This window comes from Malania oleifera, chromosome 1 (genome assembly GCF_029873635.1).
Source record: "Malania oleifera isolate guangnan ecotype guangnan chromosome 1, ASM2987363v1, whole genome shotgun sequence".
Classification (NCBI taxonomy): Eukaryota; Viridiplantae; Streptophyta; class Magnoliopsida; order Santalales; family Ximeniaceae; genus Malania; species Malania oleifera.
This window is the reverse complement of record NC_080417.1, coordinates 97,431,516-97,452,944: the sequence shown is the minus strand read 5'-3', so window position 1 is coordinate 97,452,944 and position 21,429 is coordinate 97,431,516. Positions and strand designations below refer to the sequence as shown.

The following is a 21,429-nucleotide window of genomic DNA, read 5'->3' as shown; positions in this document are numbered from 1 at the left end:
GGGATCAAACCAGACAGATCTCGCAGGTATAATCCTAATCACATAATTAGGGATTGCATGATTAGTTTTTTTTGTTATTCGTATGTACTATAGCCGGATCTTAGTGCTATTCCACAACTCCCTTCAACAATCTAAAACTTAAAAACTCTAGTAGTTTCCAAAGAATCTCCATTCCTATGGAGGTTTATTTTTTATGGGATGCTTCACTACTTAAAATATTTTCGTGGATTGACAGTCTTGGGGATGTGATGTCTAACTTAAACAAATATTTTTATTTAGCTTGCATGGTCGTCTCAAGTATGTACATAGAATTCTTATATTAATATTTGATTTAACACAAAAAATGTAGCAAAGATTGCAAGAAGGTGACATTGTATCCTTGACATGTGTACAACTAATACATGAAGAATAATATATTTTCAATAGAAAGACTTACTAAAAACATGTACTTAATTAAGTTTAGGTAAATCCTAACATTTTCAACAATCGTAAATTTTTTTTTAAAAAAAATCAACACTTAATAATTCAAATTGACATAATTGAGTGCAATATAGTGCCTAAATATTAATAATTATATTATAGTACTATAGCACAATAATAGTAATACTTTCATTTTATTAATAATTTATTATTTTAAATATAATAAAAATGTGTAAATTACTATTTCATAAAGGCATTCTTGTCGACCTCATGAAAAATAGTGAGAGCAATTTGCTCCAAAAAAGAAAAGGTTTCCTATGGGAATGGGATTCTCTAAAACCTATTCATAGAGAAAGGGTGGAATAGGAAGTCTGAATATTTTGTGGGAATCTTTCATTATCAATAATGTTAAAATGTCTACCATGTAAGGTTCCGGTTCCAATACAAACACGGGTATGAGATATCATATGTATCATGTTTTTAGAAATGTTGAAAGATACCACAAACAAAATGCCCCCTCGGAACCAAATTACCGCTTATTTTTGTTGATTGGACATCAATTTGTGCCCCACCCCCCCAAATAATTAGTATTACTATACTTATTTATAAGAATGAAAGTATAATGGTTAAAATTTGGACATATTGCTTCTAATTATTTCAATTAATTAGATTATTAAGTGTTAAATTTTTTGAATTTATGATCATAAATTTTTTTTCAAAGACAAATTTAATTAATAAATATTATAAGTAAGTTTTTGTGTTTAAAATGTAATTATTCTTTATACATTGTGTATACACATATGTTAAGGTCATAATGATTATTTTGTTGAAATGTTTGTTAAGATTCTGATATTGAACAAAATAGTGACATACACTCTTGGGACGCTGATAGTACGAATTAAATAAAAATATTCTCTTCGGTCAAGCATTCCATTTTGAAAAATGAGATTACCAATTTTCATTGCATAGAAATATTTTAATTTCACAAATTAAAAAGCCCTCACAGAGAAACATTTTAGTAATTGAAACCTGAGATTTGTTTGAACCATGGCAAAGTGTTAATAGTGAGGGATGAGAGATGATTTAAATTTTGTTGTAAAGCACTGATTAAGTGCTGACCTTCAATAGAAATAAATAAATAAATAATCCAAATGACAAATGAAGATTTAGTAACAAGGCAAGAGGACATACTGTGTGGGAGTTAATATTTCATTTGTTTATATGGTGTATGGAGCAGGCACTCCATATATAAAAGAACTGCAAGGGGTTATGGAAATAAATAGCGCAATTAGTTTATGCACTCCATGTTTACACTATTAGTTTAGTATATGCTTTTGAACACGGCAGCAACGAAGTGGGCATTTGGTCTAGTGGTATGATTCTCGCTTAGGGTGCGAGAGGTCCCGAGTTCAATTCTCGGAATGCCCCTTTCAAACGACACAGTATATATGTTTTCAACCCCATATTTCTGAGGCCTGTGCATTTTGTATTTCTATAGACTGCTGGTGCGCCTGAGACGCTTTGTCAGTTTAGAAAATAATTTCTATTTTTTAATTTTATCTTTTAATACAGTAGGAAAAATAATTTTATTTTTTTATTTTAAATTTTTAAATAATAATAAAAATATCACCACCTTTTAAAAATTTTAAATTTATATAAAAATTAAAAAATATATATTCTCATTATTTTTTCTAAAATTTTCAGCTCTTTCTTTGTACATGAGATCATGGGGTTATCCAAATTCAAACCCTCCGGAATATCATGATTCAAAATATTACCTTACTTAAAATTTGGAAAAATGGAAAATAAGCTGCCTTTTTGTGATTATTTTTAAATATAAAAATAAAAAATAAAAAATTATTTTACACATTCAAACAAATTTTTTATTTTCTATATTTTCAAAATGAATCTTGAAAAATTTTTAAAAAATAAGGTTAACATTCTTATAATTCTTTGGAGAGCTAAAGTTAAAAAACAAAAAGTGTTTTCCAGAACTAAACCTAATCAAATCATTTGGAATAAAAAACAATAAGTTGGTTTGATTCAACAATTTTGAGAACCGAAATGAATCAAGCCTCTTGATTTTTATTTTTATTTTTACTTTGTAAGCAAGCCCCATAAATGAGCAAACCTCTTAAAATTTTTCTAGGTTTTGAAATATTCTTGTCAAGTTCCTAACCACTCAAAAAAAATTTATTAACTATGGATAATATAAATAGATGAAAAATAAAAATAACAATAAAATAGTTTGATTAGTGCCAAAACTTGTTTAGTATAATCGAAAATAAAATAAAATTTTTTCAGTAGTCAAGTTTTGAATCAAATAATATTAAATTAGGTTCAAAACTTAACCAATTAGGCTAAACGAGTTTGGCTCGATTAATAATTTTGGTTAAACCAAATTTTGTGTAGCCCTACATGAATTGGAAGATTCCATCTACATTTGGATCATGCCAATGCCCATTTTTTATCTGATATTATTGACTTTTTGAGTCCAATTTCTGGTTTTGAAATCACAAACCATATGTTACTAATGTGTTTGTCTAAGTGTCACGACCTGCTTATTTTTCTCATTTTATATATATATATATATATATAATAATATCATCATCATACATTCCAACTCAACAGATCATAATCCACCTGGATCCGTGGGTACCAGGGATACATCAGAACACAAAATGGAAGCCTACGCAGCAGAAAACATACAATTATATATACATCTCAATACCAGATATCACAATATACCAGAGTTACTACAATCACTGTATCTCAGTATATACATCACAAAAATCTTATCTAGGGACATTTCCCCCAAAATCTAACTCTCCCTACAAAAGCTTACCCTTCAAAAAAAGGCAATTAACCTGCACTAGATCAGCGGCACTAGATCAGCGGGGCTTTTCCCGCTCTCCTATCTGGGGCTCCTAAAAAGTTAATAAGATTTAGGGGTGAGACACCTCTCAGTAAGGGAAATAAACTAATACTAGTGTGTGGCAACATGAGTATTCTGTGTTCAATATATCATACATAACATGTTTAGTATTATTTATCAAATCTGGGAAAACATACATTATACCATCAAAACATGGCAGAACATATTGCATTTTCCATAATCATATTTCATCTCATATAATAATAATAACATAAAACATTCCTCGTAGGTTAGCTGGCTGTTGTCATGTATTACCCCCATATGACTGGATTGTGTGACCCGAAGGCGAGACCTGACAATGGTTGGCCAACCAGTGCCAAGTCAAACAGTAGTCTGTAGATCCGATGGGTCTGCCAGTGCAACCACATCAACCATCCAATCTCACACCACTCCATACAACGGCGTTAACACAAATATCATGATCACAAAGACCATGGACACATAACAATGGTACCGTGCAAGTGCTAACCTAGACCAAGCCAATCAGGTTCTGATATCATATACATATACTAAAATCGTGATTCATGGATATCTCATATCATTTATTTTCATATTAATCATATCATTTTGCATATATATATATGTGTATCATAAAAATCATCGCCCCGTACGCCGGTATTACACATTTACATAGCACAGCCCGTACGCTGGCAAATCTCATCATAACACGGCCCATACGCCAGCAAACATATCCACATAGCACGGCCCGTACGCCGGAAAATCATATAAAAATCTTGGCCCATACGCCAATTTTCCATCACAAAAATCCATATCATTCAAATTCCCAGAAAATAGTATTCCATTAAATTTATACTCATGCCACACTGAACATATTTTTCACGTATTTAACATATCATCATTTAAATAGTATTTTCCAAATATAAATCATGTATATATAAATATATCTATTTTTCCTGAAACCAGATGCTAGATATATATTTACATACATTTTCTAAAACAAAACTAACTTAGTTTATCCCCTTACTTGATTCCTGCAAAAGTGTACTAACACCCCAGCCTACGCCCCAGGCGTTCAAAAACTCCTGAAATCTTGAAATTTAAATTTCACCATATTATCCGTCATAATTCCTAGAACCTTCCCTAAAATTTCCCTAAGTTTTGAATACCCTAAATAGCTTAATAAAATCTTAAATTATCAAACTTACCCCTAATTTAGGATTAGTAACCCGGAGCTCCAATTCGAAAACTCGCTTCGGCTAGATTGTAGAGAATCTCCCCACAAGTTTCCTGACAAATTCTGTTCGTTAATGGGGCGTATAATTTAAGAGAAATTGAGATAAGTTTGAAATTTAGAATTACCCCAGGAGATATGCCTACGTCGCTCCTACGACAAATCCGCTCCAGTAGAAATGTCGGCGGTGGCGAGTAGAGGTCAATGGTATTTTTGAATTTTTGATCAGCCAAATATCGGAGAGGTGGTGGAGGAGAGTGGGAGAGAGAAGATGAACGTTGCGCGAGACTGAGAGAGAGCTGAGAACACTGGCGCAGGAATCCAATTCCAATTGGATTGACCGAAATTACAGCAAAGCTTCCTGGAGAAACTTGTACAATTATATATATTAATATTATAATAACTTACTAATTGAAGCAAAGCTTCCTGGAGAAGCTTGTACAACTTTATATATATATATATATATATATATATATATATTTGTCCCTTATCATACTATTCATTTTACTTATTAATTTAATTAATTAATTTTTTTAAAAAATTTTATTTTTCCCAGTTACTACATTCCTCCCCCCTTAAAAGAATTTTGTCCTCGAAATTTACTGTTCGCGTAACTCGCCATCCTTTAACCAGGAAAAATGGTCTACTCATTTTATTACCTACCCTCACTTATGGCGGAGGAATACCGTGGTTACATTTCGGGTCTTGGAAGATTACATATACAAAAGAAAACCATTCTCCCAAAACTAAAATACTACACTAATTAAACCATTACATGTACCTGCAAAAGAAACTACCTAACTACTTGCATTTTATCCCATCAACTTTCTTACAATAGATGCGGATATCTCTGTCTCATCTGCTCCTCGGATTCCCAAGAAACCTCTTCTACCGCATGATTCCTCCATAAAACCTTTACCTGAGGAATTTTCTTATTACGTAGCTCCTGTACTTTCCTATCCAGAATCTGTACTGGTATCTCCTCATATCCCAATGAATCACTAAGCTCCAACTCATCATAACTAATGATATGAGAAGGATCTGGAACATATTTCCTCAACATAGCCACATGGAATACGTCGTGGATCCTGGACAACACTGGAGGTAAAGCTAGCCTATAAGCTACCGGTCCCACTTTATCTAGAATCTCAAATGGACTGATAAACCTAGGACTAAGTTTACCCTTCTTCCCAAAGCGCATAACCCCTTTCATCGGAGCTATCTTCAAAAATACGTGATCACCCACATCAAACTCTAAATTCCTACGGCGATGGTCAGCGTAACTTTTCTGTCGGCTCTGAGCTGTACTAATCCTGTCTCTGATAAGCCGAACCTTATAACGCGCTTGTTGCACAAGTTCTGGCCTCACTACTCGCCGCTCACCCACTTCATCCCAAAACAAAGGAGAACGACATCTCCTACCGTACAAAGCCTCAAATGGTGCTATGCCAATGCTAGACTGATAACTGTTATTATACGCGAACTCTACCAGCGGTATAAACTGAGTCCAACTACCCCCAAAGTCTAGTACACACACTTTGAGCATGTCCTCTACTATCTGTATCGTCCTCTCAGTCTGCCTATCTGATTGAGGATGGAATTTCGTACTAAACGATAACTGAGACCCCAGAGCCTCCTGCAAACTCCTCCAAAATCGTGATGTAAATCATGGGTCTCTATCCGACACAATCGATACTGGCACCCCATGAGAACGTACTATCTCTTGAATGTAAATCTCCGCTAAACGACTGAGGGAGTAGCTGATCTTGATAGGTATAAAGTGGGCGGTTTTAGTCAAACGGTCAACAATCACCCAGATGGCATTCTAGCCATGTAATGTCGTCGGCAGTCCTGACACAAAGTCCATCGATATATGATCCCACTTCCACTCTGGGATGAATAACGGCTGCAACTGCCCTGCCGGCCTCTGGTGCTCAGCCTTTACCTGCTGGCACGTCAAACACTGGGCTACATACTCGACGATTTCTCTCTTCATGCCACTCCACTAGAATGTTTCACGCAAGTCTCTATACATCTTCATACTACCAGGATGAACGGTATACAAAGATCTGTAAGCTTCTTCTAAAATAGTCTTCCTGATCTCAGTATCGGTAGGAACGCATAATCTGGAACGGAACCGCAAAGCTCTGTCATCTGCAATACTGAAATCCTCCCCTTGATCCATCTGTACTCTGCATATCACCTCTGCTAATACTGGATCTTCCTTTTGAGCGACTTTAATTCTTTCTTGTAAAGTAGGTTGTACCACTAGGCTAGCAATACATACTGGGAGATCACTCTCTACTAACTCTATGCCGAGTCTCTCCAGATCCATCATGATCAGATGCTGGATCCCCATAGCCGCCAACACTGGCTCCTTGGATTTCCTGCTTAATGCATCAGCTACCACATTCACTTTCCCCGAATGATAACTGATGGTACAACCAAAATCCTTAATCAACTCCAACGACCTTCTCTACCTCATATTTAGTTCCTTTTGTGTGAAGAAATACTTTAAGCTCTTATGGTCGGAGAAAATCTCACACTGCTCGCCATACAGGTAATGCATCCAAATTTTCAACGCGTGTACTACAGCAGCCAATTCAAGATCGTGTGTAGGGTAGTTCTTCTTATATTCTTTCAACTGCCTGGACGCATATGTAACTAACCTGCCATGTTGCATCAATACGCAGCCAAGTCCTTTCAAGGACGCATCACTATAAATGACATACCCCTCACCCCTAGATGGGATAACCAAAACTGGTGCTGTGACTAACCTCTGCTTCAGTTCTTGAAAATTCTGCTCACAGCAGTCGTCCCACTCAAATATGACGTTCTTCCTCGTCATTCGTGTCAAGGGTCCTAACAAAGTTGAGAATCCCTTAACGAAACAACGATAATATCTAGCTAGCCCGAAGAAACTCCTGATCTCCTGGACATTTCTCGGTCTAGCCCAATTCACTACTACCTCAATCTTGCTAGGATCCATAGAAATACCGTCTCCAGATATAACATGCCCCAAGAACACGACCTTCTCAAGCCAAAATTCACATTTACTGAACTTGGCGTATAACTTCTTTTCCTGAAGTGTCTACAAAACCTGCCTCAAGTGCGTCTCATGCTCCTCATAGCTCCTTGAATAGACCAGTACATCATCAATAAAAATAGCAACAAATTGGTCTAGGTATCGGTGGAAGACTCTGTTCATCAAGTTCATAAATACCACAGGAGCATTTGTCAATCCAAACGGCATAACGAGAAACTTATTATGCCCGTACCAGGTCCTGAAGGTCGTCTTCGAGACGTCTTCTGCTTTCACCTTTACCTAATGGTAGCCGAATCTGAGGTCAATCTTCGAATACACCCTTGTACCCTGGAGCTGGTCAAACAAATCATCAATACGGGGTAGAGGATACTTGTTCTTAATTGTCACTTTATTCATTTCCCTGTTGTTTATACACATTCTCATAGTTTCGTCTTTCTTCTTCACAAGTAAAACTGGAGGTCCTCACGGAGATACACTGGGTCGTATGAAGCCTTTATCAAGCAGATCTTGCAACTGATTTTTCAATTTTGCCAACTCTACCGGCGCCATTTGATAAGGTACTTTGGAAATAGGCATTGTACCTAGAAGTAGATCTATGGAAAAATCTACCTCACGATCGGGTGGCAAGCCTGGTAACTTATCTGGGAAAACATCTGTAAACTCCTTTACTACAGGCATACTAGAAAATTTCGATTCATTTTCTGACATCTCTTTCACGACAGCCACAAACCCGTAACACCCACTCAGTAATAGCCTTCTGGCCTGAATAGCTGAAATTAGCTGAGGCGAGGATTGTATTTGTGACCCTACGAACTTAAATTCTGCTTCCCCTAGAGATCTGAATATCACTTCTCATGCAAGACAATCTATGCTGACAAAATTAGCTGCTAACCAATCCATACCAAATATAACATCAAACTCGTGCATGTCCAGCACTATCAAATCGACAGACAAAGCCTTCCCTTGAATATCAATTGGACAACCTCGGAGCACCCTATTACACTTTACTACTGACCTAATCAGTGTAAATACCAACAATTCAACATCTAACAGTTGTGTTTCAGCCCTACATAATTTAATACACCCTGAGGATACAAACGAGTGTGTAGCTCCTGAATCAAATAATGCAATAACTTTAAAAGAAAACATAACATCCATACCTATCACCACGTCACCTGTTGTCTCAGCCTCACCCGGCGTCAGAGTAAACACTCTGGATGGAGTCGTATTCCTTTGCTAGCCCCCACGTGGCGCCTGATAATCTCCCCGGTATGGTCTTGGAGCTGGAATTGCATCTGGTGGAGTAGGGCAGTCTCATACCATGCGCTCTGATCTACCGCAGTGATAGCACACCGGAGTTGCATCTAGTGGGGTAGGACAATCTCGCACTATATGCCCCGATCTATCGCAGCGATAGCACACTACACCACCAGCTCGACACTCTCCCCAGTGCCTCCTATTGCATGTCTGACAGACTAGAGGGCCCTGCCCTGTCTGCACCTCGCGTCCTCCAGTCTCCTGCCTCCGTCGCTGCCATGATTTCCTCTCCTCCACTGGCCTGGTCTATGACTTTGCTAGTAGCCGGTAGATGCAGATCTCTTCCTCTGTCCCTGCTCCTCTGCATCAAGACGCTCACCAACCTTTGCCAAGGCTGCCCTATCGACTAACTCAGCAAAGTCCTAGATCTGTAGCACCACTACTTGCTTGAATATACTCCGCCTTAAGCCTCTCTCAAACTACCTCGCCTTCTTCACCTCATCAGGAACAATGTATGGGGTGAAACGAGAGAGCTCGATAAAACGTGCTACATATTGCTGGACAGATAGTTTTCCTTGCTTCAGACTCAAGAACTCTTCTACCTTAGCCTCCCTCACAGTAGCTGGAAAATATCTGTCAAAGAACAAATCTTTAAACTGGTCCCATGTCATAGCTATCGGAGTCACCCTCTGCTGCTCCAATAGTCTCACCGCAGTCCACCATCTCTCAGCCTCTCCTGTCAATCTATAGGTGGTAAAGAGGACCCTCTGTTCCTCAGTACACTGCAGTACAGTCAAGATTTTCTCAGTCTCCTGTATCCAGTTCTTAGCGGCTACAAGATCAACTCCGCCTGAGAACGCTGGTGGATTCATCTTCGTGAACTTTTCTATGGTGCACCCATGGCCTGCAGATGGACAACTCTACTCCCTCGAACTCCTAGCGATCTCAGCCATAACCTGTTGAGCCACGCTACATAATTCCGCGTCAGAGTCGGTCCTAGCTACACCTGATGGTCTTGCTCCATCACTGCCACTCGCATGGACACTATTTCCTTCTGGATCCATTCTGGAAAATAGCAGTTGCAATTCAGTAATCCTATCCTTATAATTTACCCACCTATCCTTACCACTTATCTCAACATTTCTAACTCATTTCTAATCCCCAGTCCTACATTCTAGGAACACAACCCGACAATAGCTTACTATGGTTTTCCTGAAATCGTCACCCTAGGAAAAATACCGAAACTACCATGGAAGTCCTGCCTCTAGACTGTAGAACAAAACCTCAAATCATTTCCTAAACTCTGGTATTGTTTCTGCTGCATTCTAAAGTCTACAGAACCTAACAACCTAGCAACCTAGGCTCTAATACCAAACTGTTACGACCTGCTTATTTTTCTCATTCTTTTTTATATATAATAATATCATCATCATACATTCCAGCTCAACAGATCACAATCCACTTGGACCCGTGGGTACCAGGGATACATTAGAACACAAAACGGAAGCCTACGCAGTAGAAAATATACAATCATATATACATCTCAATACCAGATATCACAATATACCAGAGTTACTACAATCATTGTATCTCAGTATATACATCCCAAAAATCTTATCTAGGGACATTTCCCCCAAAATCTAACTGTCTCTACAAAAACATACCCTTCAAAAAAAGGCAATTAACCTGCACTAGATCAGCGGGGCTTTTCTCGCTCTCCTATCTGAGGCTCCTGAAAAGTTAATAAGATTTAGGGGTGAGACACCTCTCAGTAAGGGAAATAAACTAATACTAGTGTGTGGCAACATGAGTATTCTATATTCAACATATATCATACACAACATGTGCAGTACTGTTTATCAAATCTGGGAAAACATACATATACCATCAAAACATGGCAGAACATATTGCATTTTTCATAATCATATTTCATCTCATATAATAATAATAATATAAAACATTCCTTATAGGTTAGCTGGCTGTTGTCATGTATTACCCCCACATGATTGGATTGTGTGGCCCGAAGGCGGGACCTGACAATGGTTGGCTGACCAGTGCCAAGTTAAACAGTAGTTTGTAGGTTCGATGGGTCTGCCAGACCTGGTCCGTACACTAAGGGCGATCAGTACACTTCTTATAAACCACATCAACCATCCAATCTCACACCACTCCGTACAACGGCGTTAACACAAATATCATGATCACAAAGACCATGGACACATAACAATGGTACCGTGCAAGTGCTAACCTAGACCAAGCCAATCAGGTTCTGATATCATATACATATACTAAAATCGTGATACATGGATATCTCATATCATTTATTTTCATATTAATCATATCATTTTGCATATATACGTGTATCATAAAAATCATCGGCCCGTACGCCGGTATTACACATTTACATAGCACAGCCCGTACACTGGCAAATCTCATCATAGTACGGCCCGTACGCCGACAAACATATCCACATAGCACGGCCCATACGCGGGCAAATCATATAAAAGACTCGGCCCATACACTGGTTTTCCGTCACAAAAATCCATATCATTCAAATTCCTAGAAAACAGTATTCCATTAAATTTATACTCATGCCACACTGAACATATTTTCCACGTATTTAACATATCATCATTTAAACAGTATTTTCCAAATATAAATCATGTATATATAAATATATCTATTTTTCCTGAAACCAGATGCTAGATATATATTCACATGCATTTTCTAAAACAAAACTAGCTTAGTTTATCCCCTTACCTGATTCTTGTAAAAATCCGCTAACACCCTAGCCTACGCCCCAGGCGTTCAAAAACCCCTGAAATCCTGAAATTTAAATTTCACGATATTATCCGTCATAATTCCTAGAACAACTTTCCCTAAAATTTCCCTAAGTTTTTAATACCCTAAATAACCTAATAAAATCCTAAATTATCAAACTTACCCCCGATTTAGGATTAGTACCCTGGAGCTCCAATTCGAAAACTCGCTTCGGCTAGATTATAGAGAATCTCCCCACGAGTCTCCTGACAATTTTCGTTCTTTAATGGGGCTTATAATTTAAGAGAAATTGAGATAAGTTTGAAATTTAGCCTTACCCCAGGAGATATGCCTACGTCGCTCCTACGACAAATCCGCTCCAGTAGAAATGTCGGTGGCGGCGAGCAGAGCTCAATGGTATTTTTGAACTTTTGATCTGCCAAATATCAGAGACGTGGTGGAGGAGAGTGGGAGAGAGAAGACGAATGTTGTGCAAGATTGAGAGAGATCTGAGAACACTGGCACAGGAATCCAATTCCAATTGGATTGATCGAAATTAAAGCAAAACTTCTTGGAGAAACTTGTACAATTATATATATTAATATTATAATAACTTACTAATTGAAGCAAAGCTTCCCGGAGAAGCTTGTACAACTTTATATATATATTAATATTATAATAACTTACTAATTGCAGCAAAGCTTCCTGGAGAAGCTTGTACAACTTTATATATATATATATATATATATACATACATATACCTTTAACTTATATATATTACATATATATTACCTTATCATACTATTCATTTTACTTGTTAATTTAATTAATTTATTTTATTTTATTTTTATTTTATTTTATTTTTCCCGGTTACTACGCTAAGTGCTTGAACAGGTTAATCTTTCAAAACATACACATGAAAGTGAAATGGATGCAAGAAAAACCTTAAGGAGCACATACTCCCGGCATATTCATATATGGCATCTGAAAATAGCAAAAGATTGAAAACCTCTCTCTTTATTATATTTGCATTTATTCTTTTGGGTTTGTAATATTTAATATGGTCTGTAATATCTACATCACATGCATGATAGGACTAAAAGCTCAATGACTATAGAAAATACTTCGATCGTTTAGGCTAAATTAAAAAACCTAGACCTTAGAACAACCCTAGGTCCCTACAAGTCACTTGGAAAAATCTCCTTGATCTTATAAATCATAAGTATGCAAATGGGAGTAACTTATGCTAAAAAAATAGGACATAGGTTTAAGTTTGAAAGGGTTTTGGGCGACCGAACCTAGCGCGATGAAAACGCCTCAATTGACCGAACTGGTAGAAAGTCAACATGTTGACTAAGACTCGGGCAACCGAACCTTAATTGAACATATTGTTCTCGGTTGACCGAACGTAAAGGCTGACACTTTCTACTGCTCCCGACCGCTTGAATACTAAGTTCAATTTTACCCTGGGTGACTGAATCATAAAGTTCGGCAGACCGAACTATAAACCGAGCAATCGAACCTCAATCGTTTGGAAAATTGCAATGAGTCAGCCACCCAAATCTATCCTCGGGCACCCGAAGTTGAAAATTCAACTTTTCCAATTGTAAGTATTCAGGCGACGGATCGTGAGGTTTGAGCGACTGAAACTTTCGGGTTGCCATATTTTTTTAACTGCGGTAACTATGGTTAACTAAAGGTAAATTGGATTAAAAACTTATTAAATAATTTTAATAATTCCCTTTATATCCATACAGTTATAATTTTGAGTTTGTCTATATATACTCCCTCATTTGGAAAGATTAAGCATGTATTAGGAAAATCACCAAAAATTTCTTGAAATTTCTTATGCCTTTCAAAGAAACTTTGCTAAACTCACTCTCACACTTTGATTGCATATTGACATTATATTGAGAGTAGTTTCATATATCTTCACTAAGCTTATATTTCCTATCATATTGAAGTGCATTGGTTATTGCTTGTGCGTATCTATACAAATCTGCTTGTATTAGAAGCATCTTCATTTGTACGCAAATTTTATATTCATTATTGTATTCCAGGCGTGGCCTGAGGGGGTGTTGATCTAGTGTAATGCCCCGTACCTGCCAAGTGGGGCTCAGGGTGTTATGAGACCATCCGTACGTCTCTGATACCATTCACGCAGCAGAACTAATTAAACAACCTCAAATAAAATACCAAAGTACTATATACATATTTACAAACCCATAAAGGAGTATAACCAAATTCTCCATATTACATATCCAGAAAAGAAAATAAAGTAAACATAAAACTTTATTTATGATGTTCTTTTAACCACTCACAAAACTAAACCCCGCCCTAGAGAGTTCTAAGCTCGATCACCTAAAGAACTTGCAAAGAATAATAAATCGCTGGGATGAGACACCTTTCAGTAAGGAAGAAATAAGTTATAATAGTGTTGTTAGCTTTACTGTAATCCCAAGAGAGGGGTGAATTGGTATTTTAAAAATTAATTTCCTAAGTTAATCAACTAGCAGTAGTATAACACAAACCTAAGGTCAATCTAGTGCTGATAAAATAAATCAATGTATATTCAGTGGAAATTAAATTGCATAAGTAATCTAATTAGGCATGCACAATAAAGCAATAAAGAGAGATGACGCCAGATATGTTATCGAGGTTCGGCAAATTGCCTACGTCTCCGCCTTGGCTCACAAGCACAAGGATTACACTAAAGCTCACTTAACAAGTGGAGCGACACCTAAATACAACTAGGTCAATTAGCACAGGGTTGACCTCAACATTTACAACCAATCCTTTTGAGTGGAATTAATGCTCCCTCAGGCCACACCTAGAATACAACCAAATCACAATACAAGATGTGTACAAATATTATGTTTCTCAATCAAGCAAATTTGCACCACTAAAAATCAAAACACACCAGTAATGTAAGAACAATAGGTTCAATGGTGTATATGTGCAACCAACACTCGAAGAAATGTTTATCTCAAATATAAGCACAAGAGTGTATCTACAAACTAATCTTTGAAACTATGTATAGATAAAAAATTCAATCACAGTTTAGGATTTCAAAGATTTGTACCAAGAGTAATAAGAGTATCTCAAAAATATTTTGTCAATATCAAAGCACAAAGAGATATTCAAATACGAGCTTGTAAAAGGATTTTTGCACACACAAAAATGTGAGTTAAGGTGTCTTGCAATGTGAATGCTAAGACCCACAAGCTCTAAGTTTTTCCACACAAAAGATTTATTAAATTAAATATGGGGGGAAAACCAAGTTCAACCCTCAATCCAAAAATCAAATATACAATAAACTAAAGAGGGTTTTAGTAACAATCAACAATGAACAAAACACTCACAAAGCTTGTTTTCTCAAAGGAATGGTGGTATATGAGTGTACAGGGTTTGTGTGAAGAAATAGGGCTTAAGAAATTTCAGAGAGTTTTTGCTTAATCAATTTGCTAATTACTTCCTAATCAGAGCAGATGAGCCCCTATATATAGACTTGCCCTATTTTATAACTGTTGGGGATACATAGGGTATTATTAATTTTTTTAGAAAAATGTTTAGGAAAATTAATCATGTTTAACCCCTCTTAACCACGGTAAAAAATTGTGCAACCCGAGAGTTTCGGACGCCTGACCTGTGGTTCGATTGCCCGAACTGACACATAAGAAAAAGTAAGTTCTACATGTTCGCGTGCCCTAGGAAAAGGATGGTTTGCTGAAGTGAGGCAATTTTCCAAAATTCTACAATTCGGTCACCCAGTATCAAGTTTGGTTTACCGAACTTGAACATTCGGTAGCCCGAGGTAGTTTTGAACGTGAAAGTTCGGGCTATCAAGTTGGTGAAAAGGTAAGCATGCGAGTTTGGTTGACCGAGGATGGTGAAGTCCTTTTGGGTTCGGTCGCTCGAAGTCAAGTCAACTATATAACCTTTCAATGGTTCGATCAACCAAGGTGTTTTGAACACCAAGGTTTTGTAGCCCGAAACCCTATTCATTTAGCACTTTAAGTTATGTTTTAGTTCAATTGATTCCCCTGATATTATATGTGATAATGAGGATTTTTTTACGTGTAAGTGCAAGGACCTAGGGTTATTCTAAGGTCTTTGAGCTTATTGTTTTTACATGCATGATATGCAGTAAATATTACAGACCTTTCTTACTTTACTATTATAGACCCTAATTAAATAATATAAATTACAATGAATGAATCTTATGGGTCTTTATTCTTCAAGTCTTCATATGCCATCAAAAGATCTAGCAAATATGAACCTGCATGTCTCTATTCTTCAAGTCTTCATATGCCATCAAAAGATCTAGCTAATATGAACCTGCACACAGACTTGATAGACATTAAATACCTGAGTATTTGTCATAATCAAAATCGGATATGGCCTATAAGGTCAACATTCTCCCCCCTTTTGATGATGACAAATACATCATGCAAAAGTGGGTATGGCCTTGAAAGGCTCCCCCTGTCAATATGCATAATGAGAAGTTTAAAGATTTAAAGTTCAAACATTTTTCAAAAAATACTTTTGCCTCTTCTCCCCTTTTTGGCAACAGAAAAAGGGGCTACTGTAAGCATAAGGCATGACACGTAAGCAAGACATTGAGTATGAATCATTTATATGCAAGATATGATTGGAAAAAAATTTGAAAATTTTGGCAGCATGCCGTTTGAAATTAGAGTATTTTTCCAAAAATACCTGTATTGAAATGACCCGATTAAGTTTTAAATTAACAATTTATCCACAACTATCAACTCAAGCAGTTCAGTATGATCAAGACGGAAAACATAAATATAACTATCAACATGCAAAAAATATGATAGTTATGCATTGTAAACCACAAACATATTCATAAAGAATGAAACAATGATAGGTGTAAAGTTTTCAGAGCCTTATATTTTTTTATGATAAGAAGCTCCCCCTAAATTTGTGCATTCTATCAAATTTCTAGGAGGCATATTTACTATGCATTAGACCTAGCTCACTTCTAATCTGTATGAACCTATCTTCCTGAAGTAGTTTGATGAAAATATCAGCTTGTGCAAACAAACTTAAGTGCCACATCCCTTTTTTACACATGATCGCAAATGAAATGGTGTCTAATCTCAATATGTTTGGTTCGTGAATGTGAGATAGGATTTTTAGATATATTGATTACATTAGTATTATGACATTTAATTGGAATCGTATCATCGTGCAATCCAAAATCTAAAAGTTGTTGTTTCATATAAAGCGTTTGAGCACAACAACTTCAAGCCACAATATATTTTGCTTCAGCAGTGGATAAGGCAACAGAGTTCTGTTTCTTGGAGAACCAAGAAACTAGAGATTGTCCTAAATAGTGACAAGTGCCGCTAGTACTCTTCTTATCAACCTTACTACCGACAAAGTCAGCATCAGTATAACTAATAATCTCAAATGTCGTATGCTTAGGGTACCATAAACCTAACTCAACAGTTCCAACAAGGTACCTAAATATTCTTTTCAAGGCTAACAAATGAGACTCCTTAAGAGCGACTTGAAACCTAGCACACATACACACACTAAACATGATATCAGGTCGACTAGCTGTAAAGTATAGGAGACTACCAATCATGCCACGATATAATTTCACATCAACAGGGATGCCTTACTCATCTTTATCAAGTTTTCTGGAATAACTCATAGGAGTACCAAAAATTTTACTGTCTTCCATATTAAATTTCTTGAGCAAGTCCCTAACATATTTAGATTGGCATATAGAAGTTTCATGTTTAGCTTGTTTAATTTGAAGTCCTAAGAAGAAACTCAGTTCACCCATCATGCTCATTTCAAATTCACTTTGTAAGCATTTGGCAAACTCATTACACAGTTCATTATTAGTTGCTCCAAAGATGATATCATCAACATATATTTGGACAAGGAGCACATCATCATTTTCAGATTTGATGAAAATTGTAGTGTCAAATTTACCCCGGGTAAAACCATTTTCTTGGAGAAAACCACTAAGCCTCTCATACCAAACTCTAGGAGGTTGTTTCAATCCGTAAGAGGCTTTGGACAACCGATATACATGATCATGATTGTTAGGCCAAGTGGTTGAGGGTCTTTCATTCCAACTGTATTTTGATGACAACAACCCATTAGCAGTTCTTTAACGTTACTAACCTTTATCTCTAGTCCAAAACAAGCAAGTTTCAAACCAGTCGAAAGCAACATGTGACATGACCACAACTCGACCACTCAAACCAAAGCACTCATGGAATCTACATAGCAAGCACATGTTCGAAGTTGAGTGTGAGAGTTAGAGAGATTGTTTCTGTAATCCTTTGTGTATGGAGTGACTCAAAAGAACAAGCAAGAAATGGGCATATCACAAACACATCACTAGATCATAGGCACAATCCCACACACATAAAACAAGACAAGGTAAAACTGCATAAGATGTCTAAAAACCCTCAAACATGTTTTATTAAATCTAAGACATCTTAAAATAGATCAAAGATCACTTATCAAATTAAGATAAGGAACTTTTTACTTCAACACAAACCTTGTTAAAGTGATTTTCTAAAATAGTAAAAGGGGCCTCGTCGACGAACACATGGCTTCGTCGACAAGAACAACACAGAGCCTCACCGACGTACATAGGGTACTTGTCGATGAGAATATACCGAGAGTACTTAAAAGTTCAGAGCACCTTCGTCAATGAATACAGGGGATTCAGTGACGAAGCTTGTGCACTTTTCGTCGACGTACATAGGGTACTTATCGACGAAAATAAATCGAGACTTACCTAAATTCAGAACCAGTAACTCATCAACGGACACAGGGCTTCATCGACGAAATCAATGAAGGGCTCGTCGACAAACGCGAGACCTCGTCGATGAATGTCGGGCTGCAGACTTCATTTAATGTGCCAGAATGGCTAGTTTTCACCTTGTCTCATATCAACAAATGACCAACGGCTCTCCAGCACCCAGCTCGCCCCTTTGGTGTTTAAAATAGGTCCTTTGTATTAACTTCAAAGGTGTGAAGCTTATTAGTTGTTAAAATCATTCATTGAGCATTTACTCTAGGGTTTCATTGTGCAACCACTGGCCCTCTTGCTCTTGATCTTGCTTACACTCCATTGAAAAAGAGGAAATAGTGTGAGGATTATATTGTGATATTCAACTCAAGAGGAGCATTTAAGTTTGTATCTAACTCTCTTCAACTACTTGTATTGAAAGGATTTTTGTGAGTCATTGTAACATGTCTCTAGGTGAGTACCATTGTAAGAGCTCTTTGTGAGCAGCTGTTTGTATAGGATTCTCCGCCATAAGGAGGATCGTATAGTGGATTTTGGGAATCCTTGAGTTGGTCTCAAGGTGTGGACATAGGTGGGGTGTCGAACCACGTTAACATTGCTGTGTTAAGCCTCTATTCTCTCTTCTTTCTTGTGTTACTCATTCCTTGCCATTTGCTTTACTTTAATATTGTGATATAATACTCTTGTTCTTGGCAAGATTTTTTATGTTTGTAGAAAATTTGCATATCCGCGAAAAACGTCCATTCATCCCTCTCTAGACACTTATCCGGGCCAACAAGTGGTATCAGAGCGCCAATTGCTAGATATTCGGAGTAACTCTTAGGCGCAAAGATCAATATGACGGACATGTTTGCCCAAGGTCAACCCGTGGATCGTCCACCCAAATTTTGCGGAACTAACTATCTGACATGGAAAGATCGAATGTCAATCTTCATCCTAGCCTATGACTATTGAATGTGGAACGCCATCACCGAAGGAGACTACACCTTCAAGAATGAGGAAGGGGATGACATACCAATTGGGAAACTTCTCGAGGCTGATGCAAAGCTAGCACAACTGAACTTCAAGACCAAGAACTTCCTTTATTGTGCTATGAATGATGAAGAGTACATTCGAATCTGTGGATGCAACACGACTAAGGAGATGTGGGAAAATCTTCAAGTAACGTATGAAGGAACAACCTAGGTAAAGAAATTGAAAATTTATATGTTGGTTAAATAATATGAAATGTTTAAAATGGAAGAGGGTGAAACAATTAATGCTATGTTTACTCGTTTTACACATATCACAAATGGACTAAAAGCTCTTGATAGAGAATACTCTATGGAAGATAATATGTAGAAAGTCCTTCGCTCTCTACCAGCATCCTGGCACACCAAGTCCACAACAATTGAGGAAGCAAAGGACATATCAAAGGTCACTCTTGACGAGCTGATTGGGTCTCTCATGACTTATGAAATCAAGAAGAAAAATGCTACCGCAGAAGTTGAAGCACCCAAGAAGGCTATCAAAATTGCCCTTAAAGCTGGAAAGCAAAAAGAACTTGTAGAAGAAGAAGAAAATGACGACGATGACGAAGTTGCTCTCCTCACAAGAAGATTCAGAAATTTTTTTATGAACAAACGAGGTGGCAAACAAAATGAGAAAGGAGAATCAAGCATAAGGTGCTAAAATTGCAAAAAGATAGGGCACCGCATGGACAACCGTCCTCTCTTAAAAAAAAAAAAAGGCAACAATCAACAAGGAGACAAAAAGAAGTTCAAAGCCATGAACGCAGTCGAATGGGATGAACTAGATGGAACCACAACCGATGAAGAAATCGAAGAAGAAGTTGCCAACTTCTGCCTTATGGCGGATGAACAGAGTGAGGTAAATTCTGATGACGAATATCTTCCATCTTATGAAGAATTAGAAGAAAATTGTAGGAAACTCTACATTGAATTGATAGCTGCTAAAAAGAAAAACAAACTTTTAGAAGAAACTCATGCAAGATGCAAGCAAAAACAAATCTCCTCATGTGATACTTTGAAAGAAGAAAATGCATCTCTTAATTTAGAAAATGAAAAGCTTACTAAGGAATGTAAAAATTACAAGGAGTCTTTTCAAAATGAAGTTGGAAGCTTAAAAAAGCAAATCATTGAAATTCTTCAAGAAAATTCAAAATTGAAAAAGAAAGTGGAAGATCAAAATAATACAATTTACAAATTTACAAATGGTAAAGAAAACTTTAATAGGCTACTTGGAGTCCAAAGATTTGGAATTTTCAAAGAAGGATTAGGATACGGCTTATCGTCATCTGAATCAATAGGTTTTGCAAATCTATGTGCTAAAAGAAGCTCCGTGTCAAAGAAAATTCCTGCACCTAAACCAAATCCCTCACATGCTAATAAAATTTGCTTATATTGCGAAAGAAAAGGTCATGTACGTTTTACTTGCCCCTTCATGGGAAATAAAGGAATGAACATGAAATACAAATGGGTGATTAAGAACGCTAGCCCCATAGGACCCAAAACAATGTAGGTACCAAAACAAATCACTTGATGCTGTGTGCAAGTATGCTTAAAGACCAACTCCACAAGAAATAAATGGTTTCTTGATAGTGGATGCTTAAGACACATGACGAGAGATGCAAGAAAATTCCTCTCTCTCATATACAAAAAGGAAGGATTGGTCACTTTTGGAGACAATGCCAAAGGAAGAATCATCGGTAAAGGTAAAATAGGTAATTCATCCTTGGCTATTGAAAATGTTGCACTTGTAGATACTCTCAAACATAACCTTCTAAGTGTTAGTTAGTTATGTGATAAAGGGTTAAACATTACATTTCAATCCACCCAATGTTTAATAAATGATTTAAATGGAAAAACCATACTTGTAGGAAAACGTGAATCCAACATCTACACAATTGAGTTCAACGACATTAAAACTTGTGACGTTAGATGTTTAGCAGCTAATAATGAAAATTTCTGGTTATGGCATAGAAGACTAGGTCATGCTAGCATGGATTTACTACA

At 36.9% G+C, this 21,429-nt stretch overlaps 1 non-coding gene across 1 annotated transcript; it reads left to right on the top strand.

The window, feature by feature from the left end:
- The first annotated feature begins 1,776 nt into the window (after positions 1-1,776).
- TRNAP-AGG (transfer RNA proline (anticodon AGG)) lies at positions 1,777-1,848 on the top strand. Its single transcript has one exon. It is a non-coding gene; the product is annotated as a tRNA-Pro (tRNA).
- The last annotated feature ends 19,581 nt before the right edge of the window (positions 1,849-21,429 follow it).